Genomic DNA, 18,117 nt, shown 5'->3' on the forward strand with positions numbered 1-18,117 from the left:
GGGGGAAGTTTTAGGAGTGACGGCAGTGTTCTGAAATGTGAGAGATTTGAGACGTTTAGCGCAAATCTTGTGTAGTTAGTGTGTAGTGTAGTCAATAGTTTTGTTGTGTGTGTCAGAACAATGAGGCGTCTGCTGAATGTTACAGGTGTTACAGGAGTGATTCATCTCCTGTTGTCAGGCCTGCAGGTATCAGGCTGTTGTTCTCCTTTATCTCATAGTGGACAGAAATTATTTTTTGGAGTGGCACAAATAATTTGTGTGGAATCAAATTTAATGCAGAACACCTGATTGTTCTGTAAATAGTTTGAAATGTTTGTTTAAAAGCGCATTGGCTGCATTTAAAAAAAAAAAAATAGTAGCTGCAAAAAACATTGCAGCTACCAGACCACATACTCATACTCATAATACAAGTCAGAGCTTTATATATATATATCTATATATAAAAAGTTAAAAAGTTCAAGTTATTTTTACTTCCAATAGTGTTAACATACTGCACAGGTCAATGACTAGATTTTTTTACATTTTCATTGTAAGTGGGCTAAAGCAGTTAATTAAAAGTAGTCTAACATAAATGTAAATGCTGTAATTTGATTATTTTAATAAACCATGTAACTTGGATGGATTCGATGCTGGCGTGACCACAGTGCACACGTCTGATGTCGCTCACAGTGGTCCAGGGGATCGCTCAGGGAGTTTGTGTGTTCGCTCAGACACATGAAAAATTAGAGGGAACACTGCCCCCCACCTACCCGCACAGTTTAAACTATTAATGGTCTCTGCACTACAAATGCTTCAGAAGGAGCAGCACTTCAAAATCAGAGTCAATAATGATAAGTTATCTTACCTCATCAGAAAGCCACCGTGACCCCTGCAGTGTTCGAAAAGAGGAATCAAATAACTTGTATGATCCAACAACTGATTCCAAGCGCCCAGTATCCTTTGCAGCCCATAGCCTCTTTACTGAAAGAAAAATATGATAAGTTAGCTCAGGCATGCATGAGATTTTTAGTGGAAAAGCCGGGTAAAGGCCAACGGGCCACAACAGGAAAAAAGTCAACACAATAAACATGCATTTTCACGCAGAGAAATAGGAAAGGTGCAGCGGGTGGGCAAAAGAGAAAATTACTGACAGGCAGATCCATTTCCAGACTTCCACAAGCTCAGTGCATGTTGCATGTTTCTTTACATCCAATATGAGTTGAAGACTGCAAAATGCAAACAAAGTCATGCAACGGTCAATCAAGTTGCAACGCCAAACTGGCAACAAATGACCAACGGGTCAAAAAGAGTTGTTCACTATGCCACCTTCACTTTCTAAGCTTTGTTTCCGGGAGGGAAGTTCTTGTTCACGCGTTTCTGGTCCTGGAACAGAAATAAACTCCTTGTGGGAGCAACAACTTTTGTCAGCCGTTTTGGGTGCATAATGAATAATAGAGGGTCTGGTATCCTCTGGACTTTGCTGGCACTGAGGGTCAGCAGGAGGATGGCAGGGGGGCATCTTCAGGCCTGTGCTGCTGTTCACTGTCTGACTGTGAGTTGGGTATTTTTCATTGTCACTGATATTTACATGGTGGCTTCTTCTGTACGGCTTGATATGGTCAATGCTGTAGTGATTTTTTAAATTTGCTCCTTCCGTGTTTTTTAATCTCACACATTTGCCAGTGATGTCTTGAATGGTGTAGGGTCCTGAGAAATCTGGATCAAACCTTCCTCCCTTCCTTCCACGTTTCCTCATGTTCAAGAGAAGAACTTCATCTCCAACGCTGTACACAAGGTTTCTGTACTTCTTCTGGACTCGTCTGGCATAGGCTTCCTTTTGTAAGTCTTGGGACTTTGCCATATTTTCCTCGACAGTTTTTTTAACTTGCTCTTGTGCGTCTCTTGTAGAAGATACAAAGTCACCGTAACTCGACTCCTCAGGGAGAATGATGGAGGACAACTAAAATTTTCACATTTTAAATTACAATTAAAATCATAAAGACAAATAATGCATGTGAAACATGAACTGAAAATTCTAGCTATAATAACTCATGTTTAAAAGTAAATATACTATTATAAAGCTTTGAGCACAGAAAGCCACAAAGATAGACTCATATCATTTTTTGTATAGTCACTTTTTCCTCTTGATACACTTCCATAGGTGAACACATTATACTTAAAGGTCTCCTCAACATTTATTACTTTACATAAAGATACAAACATAAAGAAGTAACTAGTCACTTACTTTATCTTTTAAATGTATCTTGCATATAGAAGTTAAGCAGAGAAGATTAAAGCTGCAGCCAATATCAATATGCACAATTTCCAATTAAGATTACATTTAATTTATGCATTATCATAGTTGTTGCATAAATAAAATTCCTTAATAACACTTACTGGGACTTCGACAGGAACTTCAGAAGGATACGTAGCTTCTCTCCCATACATTAAACGGAATGGTGTGTATTTGGTTGTGGTGTGGACCTTGGACCTCAAAGAAAACAGTGTAGCATCCAGATACACATCCCAGTCATTCTGTTGACTGTTGACTAATTTTCTCAGGGCTCTACGTGTGGACATAAAAAAACCACAATAGTGGCAGTGTCTTAAAAGCAAATGAGATGTTACATACAAAATAAAACATACCTTTTTATGTTGTCATTTGTCTTTTCGTCGAGGCCATTTGTCTGAGGGTGATACGCTGCTGTGACACTTCTATCTATTTTCATTAAGCTGCAAAGTCTTGAGTTGAGCTTCAAAGAAAAAAGAAAATTGTTTTTTAAAAACAATCACACAAAACCTTTGGCCTGGCAGCTACTTGGCACACTGTGGCCAAGTATTTACCTAAAGAGGTATGGAAAAGTAAACTTAACACTTACCTCGTTAACAAATTCCCTTCCTTGGTCGGATAAAATTCGTTTTGGGCAGCCATGTCTATATATGATTGAGCACAACTGATGAGCTACCTCAGCAGCACTTTTGCTTTTTAATGGAAAAGCCTCAACCCATTTTGAAAAATAGTCTGTTGCAGTCATAATGTACTGGAAGCCACTAGACGTTTTTGGAAGAGGTCCAGTTAGATCTATTCCGATTAGCTCCCAGACATGTGACACCTGTCAGTGATAAAAGAATCACATTAATATATAATGTACATGATAACATTACTATTTTCTACTAAAAGACTACTTTGACACTGGTCACAAGCCAGGACCTTAAACATATTGAATGATCTTTATATTATCCAACAATCGCAATTAATTAAACAACAAAATTGCTAATGTTCTATAAAAATACTTGATCAAGTGGCGATACAGTGTTAATTACTGTACATCAATCTGGTACGGGTCTTCAGGATAACTATGCATTCTATTGGTGCACTATTAACATACTATATATAAATGACAACTTTAAAAATACATACCCAATTAACAATGTCAACCGACATTCCATACCAGTAAAATCTGGAACACATTGCAGTTCGAGTCTTGAGTACACCAGTGTGTCCACCGATGGGACTTGAATGAAACTCTTGAAATAGTCCCATGGCTTCTTCTTTTGTTTTTATCACTCTCCTGTTTCCAAACAAGAGCACTCCGCCTATATTTAAAAAATGTAAAATAATTATAACATGTATTTAACCAATAATTACATTTAGTTATTTACATTGCAATACTGACCCTTCAGCCTGAATTTTGCAGAGTATCTCCTAAGGGTTTGCCTCTGGGACTTATCGTATTCAGATGGGTAGGACCCAACAGACAGAAACATGAGCAGTTCCTCGTATTTGTTCTCCATAACTAAGGAGAAAATCGGACAATTTCAACATGGCTTCGGAATCCATAGAGTAATTAAAATGACTACACAACGTTATCACGCAATTAACAAGTATGTGGTGCAAAAGTACTTTCTTCGACATAACAACGGAGCGTTTATTCAACATAACAATGACGAGTGGTGTCCAGTAACTGCAGGAGGACTAAAATAAATTTTAAAAGCACCAAATAAACACTTGGAATATTACTTCGATTGAGCAGCTTAAGGTAAACAATTATCATCTGTAATAAAGAAGTAAAACTTTTAATACAAACCTTTTTTCGAAGCAACGAGATCGGCACAAGATCGGGGTAGGATGAAATAATAGGCGTGTACTATTTAAACCGGAAATATGGCCGTTTTGAATTGTGCGCATGCGCAGTAACAACAAGTAGGACAGCTTGATAGGTAGGACGTTTTGTCAGAACAACGGTCCGCGTGTCAGGTGAACTGAACTTCAGGTAAGAAGTTATGACCTGCAGTCTATCTGAGTCAGATATAAACCAAGTTTAGGTGGAGTTTATTTTCGGTATGCTGACATTTTCGTACTGCGTGCTAGCTAGCATGACGGAGTTTCTATACAGCTGGGTGGGTGCTATGTTACTGATGTTGAACTTTATTTTGTTCATACGGTTAATTATTAGAGTTGCCAACCGTCCCCTAAAAAGCAGAATCGTCTGGTATTCAGAGAAAATATTACGCGTTTCGTACTGAGGTGAAAAGGAACACAGTTTGTCCCGGACTTCAGCTACAATGAAAAAGACACAAAGCTGAAGCTGCACAGCTGCCTCTTCTTCTCTCATTCTCTCCCGTTTCTACTTCAATCACGAAACTGATCAATGATCAGCTGATCGGCTTTTCTCTCTTGTTTATTTATCGCCCACTTTGCGCCAGAAAGAGGAAACCAGCGGATGTCGCGTTAAACAACAGCAGCACGTTTAAGCTTGATCAGCTGTTGTTAGAATTTATTTAATATTAATTTCTAGTATCAGCTGATGTTTGCTGGAGCCACAGCTGTAAAGCTGCTGGTCATGATATCGGTTTGGTTATCTGGTGAGAGGGAAACATGCAGATGAAACCAGGAGATGTCCTTACTGAATCATCAGAGCTGAACAGGTGATGGAGAAACAGGTTTACCTTTTAGGTGACATGAATGAGTTGAAGGGAAGTTATGAGCTGTTTCTGAGAGACAAATAACACCAGGATCCTTTTCTAAGTAGCTGACAGCTGGTAACTGTGCAGGGGCGGATCTAGCAAAGTGTTGCCAGGGGGCCAGGTAGGGCATTAACAGGGAGAGGGGGGGACAAGGAAATATTTTCTTTATTATTCTCATTTAAAATGTCTCGCTTTAAAAAAAAAAAATTATCTGAGTCTTACAACAAACAATTGATAGATTGATACATATATACCATCAGAACAGTGTACATCACTGTCACAACAGCGTTTATTTTCATTCAAAGGCTTTATGATTTTTCCTATAATGGTGGGCCGGTCTCTAGTCAAAATGCCCGGGCCGATTGTTTTGTCCCAGTCCAGCTCTGTATGCAGCTCATCTGCAGTCTGGTGTTACCTACATCTTCCTATTCAGAAGGCAGAATTTCCAAGTTCTGAGTACAATCAAAAGCACCACGACTGCAGTTTTTGTGTTGGATGTAAAAAGCAGGCTAGAATCATGGCGGCGGTCAACGACGGTCCAGGCGTGGGATTTCTCTCGTGGAAATGTGCACATTATTTTTTCCTTTCTGTTGGTAGGTGGCACAGTGCACTTGTGGCAAGTAAGCAAGATAGAAGACTGGCAATCTGGCTGGGTATCCAGTTACGGAAGCAACACATTAACAAGAGAATTCTGAGTAAAACCAAAGTTACTTTCCCTAGTAACTAGTTACTTTGAAAGTAACGAGTAACTTGAAGTAACTGAGTTACTTTTTTAGAGAAGTAACTAGTAATGTAACTAAGTTACTAATTTAAAGTAACTTACCCAACACTGCAAATCACTCACAGCCGGAATTGCTCTCTCTCGCTGCCATCACTTTCCCTTATACCTAAACAACCCAACCCCATGTGTTGCCATATCAGTTTTTGCTTGGTCAACTTGGTACATTTTTCCACCAATAGGATACAACGGCGGCTTTTTTTCTTTCTTTTTTTGCGCTGTCCTTAGAAAATGTCGATTTTACTGTCTTCCTGCACTAAACGTGACGATAGTATTCAGAGAAAAGCATCGCATATGTTTTTCATCATAACTCTGGTTTTAGTGGCCCATCAACAAAATGTAAAAACTGGCACACACACTTATTTTAATAAATAACATTGTCATATGCAAAACTAGCCCAGCCAACACGCACATGTGGGGCCCGAATGGGGAGTAGCTGCACTCATATTTACGCTCTACTTGGGTTACCGACCTGGGACACAGTTTCCATGGTGGCCCAAAGTAAGTGTGCCCAGACTTGGATGGGCCTCATATTAGACCCCAAGTTTTTCACACCATCAGTATAGAATTTCATGAGCTTCCTCATGAGTTCAACTTGGTTTAGACCACAAACACCGAATCTTGCATTTCAGTTTTATCACAGATACCCATTCTCTAATATTTAAAACAGCCTAAAGTGATACAAGTACAACAAAGTCAGTTATTTTTTTATTAAGACTGATTCATACACAATTTTGAAACGCTATGCTTTTTTGTTATATGGCACATTTTTTTTGTTTACATGTTAACAAAAATGTCCACAGTACACAACAAATAGTGAAAATTAACAAGTCAGTGTTATACATTTTAAAAGAAAAAGTAATGCAGCAAACCAGAGCTCATTGACCAATCCATCGTCTCCATGAAGGCCATCATTCTTGTGGTGGCTTCATCAACAGCGCTCCCTCTGGTCTCTGCAACAACAACCTACGACACACAAGGACATAAAATTTACTGACCGTAGTACCGTCAGTCACAGCGAAAAGAATACAGCTCCACAGTAATTAGGCTCAATAATATTGATGCTATCTGACTGAGAAAGTGTCAAAGTCAAACACTGTCTGATGCAAATGCAAAGAGCTAAAAGATTAATCCTGCACAGGTAAGTTCTTAAGATTTGGGAATGGCACAGCACGCCTCATAACAGGTAATGTTTGTAGGACTTATTTTCAAAAACAGCAGCTGTTGTGCAGCTCTCCTTCCACTGCTTCATTTCACTGACCGTGTTTGAACAAACAGCAACTTTCCTTGATCATGACTGCTAGTATGAAACAAAGATTGATTAATGCCTCAATCAATGAATATTCAATATTATTATATTATATTATTGATACTATTATTATTAACCCTTTCATGCATAGTGGTCACTACAGTGGACAGCTGTTCAAAGGCTGTTTTCTTGTATTTGTGTCAGTGTTGATGGTATACTTGCACATAAACCACTATACTGGACACTGCTGTGTCACCGCATACAGTGTTACCTAAGTGAACATGTAACAAACTCTTTGAAAAGTATGTTTAAAAAACGAAGTTCAAAAATCTATTTTTATGCCTACAGATGAATAAAAATACTTAAGAAAAAAATTCTGAATCAACATTGTTTACCACTTCCTTTAGGAAGACAGGGTCTGCCAATGTTTGCTGCCACATCTGGAGGGGGAAAGCATCCTCGGGTAATCCTGCAGCAACAGGTCCATCACGTTGTTTGAGGAGAGACTGTAGCATTCGACTGTGGACCCTCTGAGTCTCCTTAATGTCTTCCAGGAGGGTCAGAACATGTCCAACATGCTGGTCCTGGTGGCTTGTACAAGTCATCTCAGAACTGGCTGTGAAAGCACGGCTGAACAAATGGATGAGTGATGCTCAGGTAGGGAGTTTCCCTTTAATGTCTACTCTCCATTGCTGATGGTGGTGAGGTCTCTGCCCCAACACACACACACACACACACACACACACACACACACATTGGCTTAGTGCTCCAAGCTAAAAACATGAATGTAAAGCCTGCATCCAAAAAGACTTTTAAACTGAGTTTTAAAAGTTAAAGTTGAAAAAAGTTTAAACATTTAAAACATTTTTAAAAGTCAGAAAGTTAAAGTTGCTATTTTAAGATTATATCTGACCTTGGTGAGCAACAATGGTCTGCCTCAGATAGTTTGTTTTTGTTAATTATAATCTCCATAATAAACTGTTGCTTTAAAGGTGTTTTCCTTTTCCGTTTCCTTTTTCCCAAACTGTTTACAGACTCAGTCTGCAGATCAGAGGTTGTTCGGACCTCGGGGGTTTCACGCTGGCGCTTTCATAGTTTTCTCCAAATGTTTGACATACAGACATGAACATATTGTTGTTAGGGGAATTACAGCAAAACGTCTTGTTCTGCCTTTAATGATGGAATATTTGGTAGCAACAATAATGCTTCTTACCAGCTTTCCCCAAGATGTGAACTCTGTACTGTGGCCAGTTTGCATCTGGAGTAACTCCATCCTTTACAGCCTTACTGATACTGACTCTCCCTGGTGGCCAGAAACAAGAATCTTCCTGTAAACCACTTGCAAGGAATTATGGAGACACCTCCACCATCCAGAAAATTAACAACTGAAAACTGAAAAATATTCTGCCCTGGCAGCTTTATTTAAATCCCTGAAAGTGGCAACATCTCTCACAGAGCTCCAGTTTCTGATACCTGCATTATTCTGTAGAGAATCTGTCACCTTAAACAGTGCTGCCACAGTGCTGCCATGATGAAAACTGCAAGTAAAGACTAGTTTGAAAGCTTCTGTACATGTAGTTTTTATCTGAAGAGCAAGAAATTGTTAATCATTAAAACAAAAGTAAGTGCTACATAGCTGCTCGAATGAAATAGCACACGTAAATCTTATGTTTTGTTGACTTGGACTTTGTTGACAGTGTAGGGTCTGAAATGTGGCATTAATTTGTCATTAATGTCATGTCATAACAATAAAGTTGACAGAGTATTTTTCTGATGTCAGGTAAATCTGCCACTGCCAGCCTGGGTGTCTGTGGAGAATCGGGGATTGGTGCAGGCAGGGTTAGGAGAGGTGTGCCCACATGTTTGTGCCATACTCTGTGTCCTTCTCGCACCTGGAAGTAAATGTTGATTAATCATCTGATAGCACAGCAACTATCTGGTATTTTAGCAAAGTTAAACTCAATGATGTTCAAAGGATGGCTGCAGGGCAAAGGACCGCAGCAGCCAGTAGCTCTGACGTCAGGTCAGAGCTACTTTACCATGAATATGTAAGATCATGGCATGATTAGATGTAGAGATTAGAGTCTGTCATTTTGTAATCAATGTCACTGATGACATTGATGACATTGACTGATGGTGCAGTTGATGGGATGCCACATCTGGATTCTTCCACCTGGGAACCACATAAAATGGCAACAGATGATGTCTTGAAAGAAGAAGGAGAGGAGGAGGAGCCGGTACAAGCAGGACCAGAAGCCCAAACAGAAGAAAGCATAGGCGCAGACAGGAACCTGTTCATGTATATTACACTTGTTTAAATTATTTGTTTTACTTTCACTGAAGAGATTTATCTGTTACACACGGAGAAAAAAACCTCACTTCAGACCTTTGACATTTCAAAGTTCTTTATTCAAAATTTGTTCACAAGTTTGTCAGACAGTGACAGATATCGCTCTGCCCTTAGAGTAGCTGCCCTTTCCCTCTCTTCCTCCCTAGCCAGAGCCTGGCTCTCTCTGTCTTCCTCTGTAGGATAGCCTGGCTGTCCCTGGGCCTCTTCCTCTGGCTCTTCCTCGACTCTTCAGTAGAAGGGGACGAGGCCGGAGTGATGACTGAACCACCTGTAGTGGATGTCAGGTTTGCTGCAACTACCAGGGGTGGACCTGATGAGTGCTGCCCCTGGAGCCCAGCATCCATCAGACTGTACCACTGCCAGGTGGAGGAAGTCGTGCTACCTACCGCTACCACCTTCCCTGTAGGTGGGTCCCTAAGCTTGTTTATGTAATAATTGTATTAATATGTGTTAATTGCTGTCATGGCTTGCGGGGGCAGACTGTGTGTGAGTGAGGACCCAGGCGAGGAGACAAAACAGTTTAAACGAAAAGCGAACCTTTATTATGGCTGGTGTCACTGAGTCCAAACAAGGCAAAAAGCACAGTGGCGAAACAGAACTAGAACTAAACTGGGAAACTAATACTGTCATACAACTATGACAACTCAGAAGACTATGACGAAGAAAACCATGAACACAAAGACTAAGACTGTGACAACTATGGCTATGAAGACATGGGAGGTGGTAACACAGACGACGCCACAGAGAACAACTGGAAACACACGGACTAAATACACAAGGGGTGGTCATGGGAAATGGAAACACAGCTGACACAAATGCACATAATGACTCAACGGGGGAAGTGTGCACTAAGCACAGAACATGAAACAAAACTCTTCAAAATAACCAGGAAACATGACAGGATGCATGACATGAGCTTGACAAACATGAACCACGCAGACATGAAACATGACAGCTTAAGACATGAACCAACAAGGAAAACTAAACACAGAAGGTGATGACACAAAGTGACCTAATAAACAGAACTAAAGACTAAGCAACTTTGTCAGGGACGTGTGTGGATGAGAGGAAGAGAAGAAGGGACCCAAACGCAGGACTCACGCTGAGAGTTGATGGAGTTTATTACAGTGAGTGGGATGAGCAGAACATCTGATGGCTGACTGACTGAACACATGGCATTAACAACATCAACAATGACACGACAACGAACAGGAGGGAACTGAGGACTTAAATACACAGGCTGATGGTAATGATGAGGGACCGGTGAGTACACAGCTGAACATAATCTAACTAATGATACATGGAAATAACTGGAACACAACACACAGGCAACGTGAAGGGTGAGAAATAAACTGAACCTGACGAAACCAAAAACACTGGGTCAACGACCCGGGAACCCTGACAGACTTAGGAGCTTAAGATAACTACATGAATCTAACAAAACGTGGAGTGGGTGGGGGTCTTATTTATTCTTAAGATCGCCCTTCCATTAACCCAGCTCATCTCTCCAAAATTCACCTTTCATTGGAATTCCTCACCCTAGTCCACTTTTGACCTCCCGAAACAATGCTTTGCTTTTGCATTCATTCTGTCTCAGCCTGATCCCTCCTACCACTTCATCATGGAGGTGCACATCTTCAAACTCTGGCATGGGAGTCTCTCTCAAAAAGGCGAAGGTAAAATGCAAACTTGTGCCTTCCTTCCATGTCGTCTTTGTCTTGCAGACTGAATTATGATGTTGTGGATCAACAGCTGCTAGCCATGAAACTCACTCTGGAGCAATGGAGGCACTGGCTGGAGAGGGCCGAACATCCTTACACTCTGTGGAAGGACCACAGAAACCTCGACTACCTCTAGCATGCAAAATGACAAAATGACACTCAGCAAGCCAGGTGGGCACTGAATTTTTACAAAATTCACTTTCCCTATTACTTACAGACCTGGTTCCCATGACATCAAGGCCAATGCACTGTCTCAACAATTCTTCACCTCCTACGAATTAATTGTCCTGTCCAATTAACCCCAAAAGGTTGATTCTGTTCATCTGGACGTATCGTTTTCAATGGGAGAAACGTTTCATCACTCATCCAAGTGACTTCTTCAGAGACTGGGATTTACTAACCTGGATGATTGAACATGCATCGAGACAAGCGTACGATTACATTTATCCAACAGCTGTTCGGGTGGCCATCTCTAATTAAGGATATATATATATTACTAACAATTTTGTTACTATATCACCTTAATTCTTTAAGAGTAAATCTATTTTAAGTAGGTTCAAAGGTGTGTTTAAAAAAATAAAACAAAACATTATCAAACAAATAAGAATAACAGATTTAACTGTTAACTGCAGCACATGGAGTTTTCTGTAAAAAAAAAAAAAAAAAAAAATATATATATATATTATGATTTGGTGGCTGTAATCTTGGCTGCTTTTTGGTTAGTTCCCCGCACAGTTCCCTGTAGTGATCTCAAACTTTTTTGTTCAGCATCATCTCAGTGGGTTCTGCCATCTCCTGACTCTTGTATGGTGCAGACTGCTTCACTGTACAACACAGAGCTATAATGTCTCTGCGCACAATGTTAAGAAAAACAGAAGTCGCCGTGTACATGAATTGTTTTCTTTGTGTGCTCTGGGTATCTGGCTTCTGGTAAATGGGCTCTTTTTCTCCTGGACTTAAACTGCCAGATCTATCATGATATCCTGATAAACACTTTCAGGCCCTGCTACTACTTCCCCTCCAGGTCCTTATCAATTCCTCATCTAAGTTTCCTGTTGTTGTTCTCTACCATTTCTGCACACTTAATGCTACATAAGGAGGAAGCAAAGGGCTGTATTGCAGATAGATAGCATCATGTTCACACCATTGTGTCAGTAAAAACTCCTTGGGAGTGAGATTCAGCTTTTATGCTAAATTCAAGAAAGACTCAAGTTCAAGTCACAGTAACTACAATAAACACTATAAAACCATCAAGCTTGGAGGGTTTGGGTACAAGTGTTGGATCTTGAAATATGCTTTTCTTAGAGCCACGGTGCAACATTTGACAGGTCAACCATGAAGTGCAGCAGAAACTAACTATTAGATTAGCAGCAGGGTACCAAATGACTTTATAATTGCATACAGTGCTGGTGCAATATAAATACCCCAGAATGTAGTATTAATCATTGTCTTAATGAGATGATTGTGTGTTGTGATTTATGCCAGTTTAAGCTGGTAGTGCATGTTAAACATAAACATACTGAAGTTAGTCCTCAGATGTCAAACAGTGTACTAGACTGCAACAGGAGCGAGCATATCCCAGGTTTACCTTTGCCTGCTTAACTGAAGCATGTGTGGCTGTGTGTGAGACGTCTACAGGACAGAAAAAGGATCCTGTCTTAGTCTGTTTTTACCTTGTTTCGCTTTTTAACTTTCATACTTTTTATTTTTCATTTACCTTATGTTTTTATTTATTTTGTACTAATGTAAGGCGACCTTGAGGGTCTTTAAAAGGTGCCTATAAATAAAATGTATTATTATCATTAGTGTTATAAAAACAAATGAATTATCTTGTGTTTATTATGTGCAGCAAACCTTGTCTGAACTTCCAGACATAAGCAGCCACATTTTCTAGGAATTTCCTGTCTTGTATCACAAGATGGCGCCTGCAGAATGTGAGTGAGCTCTCGCCCAGCTGAAGGCTTTTGCTCATAGATCATCCATGCATTGCTATGAATATGTATTAACATGCCATGTTCAAACACACATTATATCACCCAGCCTACTGCCAGTCCTGCAGCTGACACACATGACTAACCCAAGGACCATCGAACGAATACAAGCCAAACACAATTTTTCCAATAAAATAACTTTTATTAATAAATTCTTTTTATTTTGTTGTGTTAGCATTTGTTAAGGTAAATGTCTGCTCTGACACAGAGTCAACTTCTGCTCGACTGGCTTCTGATCTGCTGCAAACAGAGACTGGTGGAGGTCATAAACAGAGTTGCAGGGTTGGAATCAGAGTTTGTTAAACCTCCTTCCTGGAACTGGCCCCTGGTTTGAGATGATCCATGGTGGTGGTTCGTTATTGATGTTGGGGTAATGCAGATCAACTTTCAGAGCTGTGCCTGAGTAATCAGAGTGACAGGTTGAGTCCAGATTTAAAATATAAAAAACTAGACTCTGACTTTGTATTTAAAACATAGATTTTAAATATAAAACATATTATTCTTTTCCCACTGTGAGATTTTTTCTTCTAACTTTGTGCGATACACTACAAATGGTAAAAGTACAAATGTAAATGAAATGGTTCTTATATGGAGCGTTTCTACTGCCTGAGCTCTCGAAGCACTTTTTCTTCTCTTTTTTAAGTAAGTGCGGTGTGTCTAACATTCACGCTCCAGTGGCTGCACCAGAGAGCAACATGGGGTTAGTATCTTGCCCAAGGATATTTGGCAGCCAGGCATCGAACCACCAAACTTCTGATTAATAGAAACCTGCTCACTTGAGCTGCAGCTATTTTTGTATATGACTTTATCATTGTCTCACATTGATGAGGAGGAATTTCCCCGACTCTTCTTCACAACTTTGCTTCACTTCAGTTTGTGGACATTTCTTTTCTTCGGATCTCTCCTGCTGTCCAGCATAACATTTCAAACAGACTGACATCTCAGCTTCAACTGGGCCATTGCAAAACCTTGATTCTGGTCTTTTTCACACTCTCTGATGTCTCATCCTCACACTTTTGTTAGTAAGTGTGTACTTGGCAGCACACAGAGTCCAGAAAACAGCAAACAGGGGTTTAGTGAATAATTATGCATATCTAATAAGTAAGTTGTTGTTTCAGGTACCTGTAACTGTAGTGCTAATACTAGTGTTAAATACAACAAACTAACTCTGAAGGGAGCATTAGATTTGTCTGGAATGCAAATTCTCAGAACTGAGGGCTGTGAACATCCTCAGCTGTACCTGCTGTTCTTTCAGTGATCATCTAGCCTGAGGTGGGAGGTAACAGCTCTCAGTGAAAGTACTTACACTTTGTTGCAGACAGCGCTAAATTAATGTAGTGACAGTCTTGGTGTTCACCAGATTTACGGGTTTTGAATGCAGTGTCAGATGCACATTCCTGCCATATTTCGCAGACAAGTCAAAGTCCTCGAGTGACGGTAAAGTAGACATGCTGGAATGCAAAGCAGCATTTATTTAGTGAGGAGGAAAACCAGTTTGGAATGTCATGAAATTCCACATCAACAGCTTAGAGGCAGCTGTGGCTGGGGTGGTAGCGTGGGTCATCAAGTGTCTCAAACCCTGGCTCCTCCTGCCCATGCATTGAAGCATGGGCAGGAGTAATTAAATACATCGATGTAATTAAATACATCGTACCCCAAGTTGCCCCGAATTCAAGCAGCAGAGTGCCTGTGAATGCTTAGGTTATAGATAAAAGTACTGTATGACTGATTGAATGAGACTTGTAGTAGAAAGTGCTTAAATTAATTTTCATTTATTTATATAACAGTTGCCTCATGGCACTTTATGTTACAAGGTAAAGACCCTACAAAAATACAGAGAAAACCCCAACAATCAGATAACAAGCAAGCACTTGGTGACAGTGGGAAGAAAACCTCCCTTTAACAGGAAGAAACCTCCTGCAGAACCAGCTCAGGGAGGGGCGGAGCCATCTGCTGGTGAGAAGGACAGGTCAACAGACACTCTGTAGAAGAGAGCCAGATGTTAATAATAACTCATGATAAAATGCAAAGTGGTGCACAAATATCAATTTAAATGTTCAAATTCAGTAGAAAGCTGTAACATAAGTACTAGTCCCAAGTGGCAATTAAAGAGCACCCTAGGTGAGCTCTACTGAAAGGACAGTCTGAAGCACAATGTTACACAACTGACCTCATCAGTCCCATTCCATAGTTTCATTCAACAATATCATACACCTGCTCCTGAGTTAGTTTGCCTTCATGTTGCTGTGTGATGCTCCAAATATATTGAAAAACCAAGAGATCTGGGATCAAATTACAATCAAATCAAATTATTAAAACGACTGAGAAAAGAGGTCAGAACTATAGTGTGTGTGAGTGAACGCAGCCGGTGATGTGGTCAGTTTGAAACCTTTCATGAGGGTTGGCCAGAAAAGTAAGTGCTCTGGTATTTATGTAGGACCTTTGTAGTCTTCTCAACCTCTCCAAGAGAGTTACGCCTTCACACAGTGCTTTTATTCTAGCACTGTTTCTATCACAATGTTTTTAGTACTCACTAGGATGATCTGATATTGTCGTGTTGGTGTTGTTCCCAGATCAACATAGTAAATGTTGTTCCAGGATCAACATTGGAAGTGACCAATCAGAATGTTGTGATGTTATTCTTTGGTGCGCCAAGCCATTCGTGCATTTATGAAATTCCAATGTTGCAAGGACAATATCAATTCTGCTTAGCGTTTATTAAAGGGTTGGGGTTAGGGTTAGGGTCGGGGTCCGTTGATCGGCGGACAGAGGCGGTTTCTCGCAGCTTAAGTACAGTTTTTTGTTTTACGGCGGTTTTTCCCGAAGTCGCAAAAGTATGACGTCACAACATTCTGATTGGTCACTTCCAATGTTGATCCTGGAACAACATTTACTATGTTGATCTGGGAACAACACCAACACGACGATATCAGATCGTGCTACTCACTATCACTAAAGACATCTGAGAGGCTCTAACAACTGGCCTTCCAGTTAATGGACAACAGGTTCCATGTCCTTGACTTTAATTACGTTCCACTGAAGAACGTATCTACAACTCTAGCCAACAGAATTGAACTGTAGTTCTGCTGTTCTACAGCAGGAAGGTTCAAATCTCTGTCAGCTCTTTCTCTCACTTTCTCTGAAATGTAACTTTTCAAGCTAGAAATCCACTTGTTCACAGAGACATTCCAGCAGTAAGTCAAGCCTGTATTTCACAGTCCATATCAGCCTTTCTCCACATGAAACTATTGCAGGACTGCTAACATACTTATTGTTCTTTTTAAACACATTCTTCAACCATATTTGCATCCCGACTTTGAGTAAAGTTCACATCATTATGCCTGCTAAGAAGACAGCATGGTGGTAACTATTTGAACAAACTGTTTACTAATGACTTGTCTAGTATGGAGGGGGTGTAGAGTATTTGTTGACATTTCCCAGGCACTTGCTGCTGGCTGGACCTGTCTCTTCCACAGGAATGACACCAAACAAAGCCAGGATGAAAAACCTACTCTACAGATGTTAGGACTTCTGGTCACTGTTGACTTGTGTGTGCCTCTACTGTTCGCTCATTTGTCTCAAATGACTAAAAGAGTACTAACGAAGGGGATTATGCTACAGGGTCCAAGACACTGAGTGTCGTCGTTCTTTCTTTGGGAACTGTGTCAACACAATATTGTAAAAACAACAATATTGTAAAGCAACTTCAATTTGGTTTTATTATATAGCACTCAATCACAACAGCAGTTGCCTCAAGCCATTTTATATTGTAAGGTAAGATAAAGACACTACAATAATACCCTAACAATCAAACAACCCCCCTTTGAGCAAGCAGTTAGTGACAACAAGACGAAACCTCAGGCAGACTGAGACTCATCTGCTGCAGCTGGCTGGATGTGAGAGGAGGAAGACAGAACAAAAGGCACGGTGTGGAAGAGAGACAGAGAGTGATAATAACTAATGATTACATGCAGAGTGGTGTATAAACATGGTGAGTGAAGGAGAAACACTCGGTGCAAGAAGGATTCAGGGTCACCTGGTCCAGCCCTAACTATATGCTTTAGCAAAAAGGAAAGTTTGAAGCCTAATCTTGAAAGTAGAGATAGTGTCTGTCTCCTGAATCCAAACTGGAAGCTGGTTCCACAGAAGAGGGGCCTGAAAACTGAAGGCTCTGCCTCCCATTCTACTTTTAAATACTCCAGGAATCAACAGGTGAACAGGTAAACCAGCAGTCTGAGAGAAAGTGCTTTATTGGAGTGATATGATACTATGAGGTATTTCAGATAAAATGGGCCCTTGTATGTAAGAAGGATTTTATAGATGTATGTTTTATATATGTATGCATATTTATATTGCTGAACAGTAGTTAGGTCAATACCTATTTGGAAACAACAACAGTTTTGATAATTTTGCCTCTGTTCTCAAACGAAGCAGTTAAGAAAACAGTTGATTTCCAGCCTCCAATCTCTTACAAATCAATAAAATAAAGTCTTTTTAAAATTTTTTATGCATATTTCAAAACCAAACACGATGCCATACTTTGACAATCTTGAAAAGGGGAGTGCAGTTACTATTAATGCATAAGATATTTTGGTTGTTCAGAGTAAATTCTAACAACACTTATAATAGCGATGCAGGTGTGTACTGCAAACGTGTATTCTTTCTTGTATATATTAAAGTGTGGACTTGACGGGACTCTTCGTACAGCCTTTAACTCTGTGCAGTTCATGGAGTTCTGGTGGATATGTCAGAAGTACAGTGGACAAAACACAAGAGATTCTAAATTGTGTTTTTCCTGAACAAACAAACCAATTCCTAAACATTTACAAAGAAAAAAAAATAAACTTTAGGGTTTTGCTAATTGCTACTGAGTCTAATGGAACACATGAAGGATAGAAGGAAAAAACAACATTCACTCACTTGCTGCGAGTTTTACTAGAAGTCCCTGAGGTCACTCCCTGAGGTTTCCAGCTTAATCAGGCTACAGAAATAATTTTAATTTTTTAGGACTTTCCCTGTTAGTACAGCAGTGAAGGGGCAGGCAGAGGTAAGACAGGGACAGCACTGCACAGGATCCCAGG

At 40.1% G+C, this 18,117-nt stretch overlaps 2 long non-coding RNA genes across 5 annotated transcripts; one reads left to right on the forward strand and one right to left on the reverse strand.

Annotated features, from left to right (window-relative positions):
* Positions 1-4,192: 4,192 nt before the first annotated feature.
* LOC109204645 (uncharacterized) lies at positions 4,193-12,268 on the forward strand. Of its 4 annotated transcripts, none has more exons than XR_003213290.1 (4): positions 4,193-4,253; positions 7,382-9,730; positions 11,049-11,216; positions 11,354-12,268. It is a non-coding gene; the product is annotated as an uncharacterized LOC109204645 (long non-coding RNA). The 4 variants fall into 4 exon arrangements; XR_003213291.1 differs by having other exon boundaries at positions 7,382-7,631; positions 8,009-9,730; positions 11,049-12,268; XR_003213292.1 differs by having other exon boundaries at positions 7,382-7,631; positions 8,755-9,730; positions 11,049-12,268.
* Positions 6,422-7,588, reverse strand: LOC106096704 (uncharacterized). The gene is made up of 2 exons (XR_001223080.1): positions 7,370-7,588; positions 6,422-6,691 (listed from the first exon to the last, which is right to left on the reverse strand). It is a non-coding gene; the product is annotated as an uncharacterized LOC106096704 (long non-coding RNA).
* Positions 12,269-18,117: the final 5,849 nt, after the last annotated feature.

The sequence above is a fragment of the Oreochromis niloticus genome, linkage group LG12 (genome assembly GCF_001858045.2).
Source record: "Oreochromis niloticus isolate F11D_XX linkage group LG12, O_niloticus_UMD_NMBU, whole genome shotgun sequence".
Classification (NCBI taxonomy): domain Eukaryota; kingdom Metazoa; phylum Chordata; class Actinopteri; order Cichliformes; family Cichlidae; genus Oreochromis; species Oreochromis niloticus.